Source organism: Sinocyclocheilus anshuiensis, unplaced genomic scaffold (genome assembly GCF_001515605.1).
Source record: "Sinocyclocheilus anshuiensis isolate Anshui unplaced genomic scaffold, SAMN03320099.WGS_v1.1 scaffold1051, whole genome shotgun sequence".
Lineage (NCBI taxonomy): Eukaryota > Metazoa > Chordata > Actinopteri > Cypriniformes > Cyprinidae > Sinocyclocheilus > Sinocyclocheilus anshuiensis.
In genome coordinates this window covers 1135289-1139381 of record NW_015546234.1, presented here as the reverse complement: position 1 = coordinate 1139381, position 4093 = coordinate 1135289, and the positions used below count along the sequence as shown (strand labels likewise).

At 37.1% G+C, this 4093-nt stretch overlaps 1 protein-coding gene across 1 annotated transcript in view; it reads right to left on the bottom strand.

Moving 5' to 3' along the window:
• The window catches only part of LOC107701494 (potassium voltage-gated channel subfamily H member 5-like), a 95495-nt gene that overhangs the window by 41631 nt on the left and 49771 nt on the right, over positions 1-4093 (bottom strand). The gene's annotated exons all lie outside the window — the stretch shown is intronic.

Sequence of the window (4093 nt, the reverse complement as noted above, 5' to 3'; positions counted from 1 at the left end):
TGTGTGTATATATATATATATATATATATATATATATATATATATATTAATTCTTGACCTAATACAAATTTTAGTCAGTTACCGTTTTAAGAACAAAAAAAAAAGATTTAAAAACATATTATGTAGTCCGAAAAATGTCACATAGAATCATGAAGTTAATTTCGGTCACTGGGCATTTATGCATTTATCGGAACTCGCACTCTCTCTCTCTTCTCTCTCTCTCTCTCTCTCTCTCTCTCTCTCTCTCTGAATAGTGAGGTCAACAATCTCTCTGAGCTTACAACAAAAGAGGGATTTACAACATGCAGTCTGTCTTCCCGAAACTAACCCTCCTTCTCCTTCTGCATTAAGTAACCTCCTCCTCTCTCTGCATCACTACAATCAATATGGCACCTTAGAGAGGGACTCAGTCCCCTAAAGCTGAAGATGAACCACAACAGTGTCTATAACTCAAATTTTCCACATCTGTCTCCCAGTAGTGCCCGGCCCGCTGGTTTGTACTCATTTTCTTCCTCAGTTTTGGTGCAAACATTTTCCAAGTCCATTAGGCAGTAAACACAAGGAAATCTCTTGACACCTACACCCTTAAAAGTTCACAATATTATCTGTCCTAACCCAGTTAATTATGAGCCTCCTGCCAAATGCGAGTCAGGCTTGATAATATGCTGGTATACTGTGGACCAATAAAGGCGACTGGCAAATCACCAAGAGCCCCCCAAAAAATTGTGTCAGAGAATTTATTTCAAATTAATTAAATTATGCATGCATTATGCTGTTCTTAAATTAGACACAAGTTGACAACAAATGCAGCTATTTATACTGTTTCTGTACAATATTGATTGTAGGATCAATATACCTGTCATTTGAATGGACTGGGAGATCAATAAACCCTCTGGACCTTAAATTCCTGACACATTCTTCCTCCTATACTTAAAATGCTGCACATAATGATCCATTGCATAATACATGTCAGTCACTGTCCCTGTTTGCTGTAAGACATTATGGGTGATCTAATTTCTCTTTCCCAAAACTGCAGCAGGGGCAAACAGATTTGATTTACATTTGCAAACCCAAAATGTCTTTAGAGAGAAAACAACAGATGATCGTCCGAGGTGTGCATATGAGAGAGAAGACTCATTTGAGTAATTATATATCAGGATACAAAATATTTTTTCCCTTTGGGTTCAACTGTCCTTCAAATAGAAGAATGAACTTTTTGCTAGGTACACTGAGTAGGGATAACTTGTTATGTTTGTACAATTATATAATAAAAAAAAAAAACATGTAATCATGTCTTGTAACCCATACTAAATTCCATAATAAGTAATGGAATGCCGGTATATCATGTAATTAATTTGATTAAACATTTTAATCGCTTGACAGCCCTGCTATTATCAGAAGAACATGGATTAATGGGAAATGCAAAAGGAGCGAAGGTAAAACATCACCTGGACAGCTATGAGCTCAGCCACAGTCAGTAATTAGAGAAGGCAGATCAATAACTTCACAAATGCAGGAATGCATCATTGTATTGCACTGAATAAACAAGCTAACAGATCACATTTATTTGTGAATACTGCTGCTTATTGACGTATGAAGCATGAAGAAAAGACATCCAACACAACACTGCAACTGGTGAGTGGAAATGACTCCCAGTGGAGTGTTTCAGACGTCTTGTCATATGCAACACATTCAAAATGTCTAACAACATATCTGTCATAAACTGATTTAAGTCTCCTTGAAATTATAGCTGATAAAATAATGGTGAACCTACCAATCTAAATGTGATCTTACTGTCTTTATTACTTATCAATGCCCCTGAGAAAAAGAAGTACAATTCAGCATACTTTTTTTAAAAGTATGTACTATGGAAATAATATATTTTAAAATAATACACTTAAAAGTGAACTGAATGTACTGTAATGTTTTCAGACACTTAATTGCATGTTAATTGTAATTTAATGAAAACATATTATAATTTAAATTTATATTAAATGCAATTAGCTGAACTTTCTAATACACTTCAGTATACTTAAGTACATCTTTATATGCAATTTCATAATTATTTCTATTGTCTGAAATATGGTTAAAGTATCCTGCCAAATACTGAAATATATTTGTGCCAAATATTTTTATATATATATTTAATCTAATTTCTATTGAAGTTTGCATGCCATGTATTAAAACATATTTGTAATTACACAGTTGCCATTTAGCACTTTTAAAATATATGAACTTACGATATATTAATGTAATATTGAAAAACACAACAGTTAAAATTATAATCAAGTAATTTACATGTGCTTTAGTATAGTCAACACATCAAAATGAGGGTGCTTCTTTAAAGCATGACAAAAATTATTTAAAAGATTACTGAAAATGTACTTTTAATTAAAACTTTTAATTTGACATTATTACAAAAAAAGCTTATTAAAAGTGTATTTAAGTGTGTTAAAAAAAAACATGAAAATGTACAAAAAAAAAATACAATTAAGTTGCAATTAAGTGCACTTTTTCACAAGGATTCTTATCATCTCTAAATGAAAAATCATTACATTACGAGATCTCAAGAAACTGCATAGACACTAAAGCATTGGAAGCTTTGTATCCATAAGGCTATACATGAACTGAACAAGACAACAAGAAATGTAACATTAACCATCTTCTCATATGCATGCTCATATTTGCTGTGGGGTTGTTAACAGATGCTCCTGTTGTTTGTTGACATGCTGAGTGAGAATGCACAGACACTTGCTGACTATAATGCCACTTTACGAGATGTGATTCCATTAGACATAGATCTGTTTCTTCTGATAATGTCTGCTTCACTGAAGGCAAATGTCTCCCCTGTGCTGACTGTAACAGTCCCCTACAACAGTTGATGCTTAAAGATAGCTCGAAACGAGCCACGGAGGGTCATTACAGGTACTGCCGAGCTCTATGAGATTGAGAAACTATCATATCGGTGTACCAGGAACGCATAAACCTTTGGAAAGCCCCTGAGTGAGACCATTACTGCTGACTGAACCATACTGCAGCAGCGCTCTGGTCACTGCCAAAGAATGGATGAGGTTTATCAGTAGATTCAAGCCCTATGAGACAGTGGTCACGATAGCGTGGCCCCAAGGAGTCCTGATGCACAGAGCATCAGTTTCCTTAGTCAGCACACACTATAAATCTTAACCTAGACAGTATTAAAATGTTATGCTGTGTGACTGAGCCAAAGAGAGGGAAATGTGGACAATGTGGGCAATTTGTTATGTATGTATGTATGTTTTATTAATCAATTCAGACATGCCTTAAAGAAATAGTTCTATCAAAACAGAAAATCCTTTAATTTTCTCATCCTCATGTGGTTCCGAACCCATTTGATGTTTTATCTTAGGAACATGAAAGGATAATGTTGGAAATACAAAGCACTTTTACATACAACAGCAGTATATAGGGAGAAAAATGACTCGAGAACTGGTTCAGTGAATGAATCTTTCTTTTGAGCTACTTCTTTTCAAAGAACGTCTCGGTTACGTATGTAGCCCTCGTCGTTTCCTGACCGACGAATTGGGATCTTGCTTAGAGAGACCAATCCACTTCGAGTGTAAACTAAACGAGCCAATGCACATTGGCATGCGATAATTGCATCCAGCTGCCACTGATCACAGCGTGAGCATAAAAAGGTAGCAGCCGGTGCAACGCATACCAGGTTTTCGCTGAGGAGCCGAGCCGGTGACCCGGCCGCTCAGCGGTGGTACAGCAGCTATGGCGACGGGACGTGAAGTCTCCGTTCCCTCCATCAGGGAACGAGGGTTACATACGTAACTGAGACGTTCTCTTTCAGTCAGTCACTACGAGTTATGTTGTGACCGACGAATTGGGATCCCTACCAAAGCACCATGGATGCTGCCCCTTCCATTGTCCTGTGCGAGCCTCCTGCGCCCCTTTTTGGTGTAGGCCGGGGCTTGCAACAAGAAGACCAGTCACTGTTGTCGTAGCACTACCCACTCAGTGAGATTGGATAACACTGGGAAAACGTACCTGTACCACTTGGAACAGGAACGTTGCGGAAGCCCCATCCTTCCCGAAGGAGGTTTCGGAA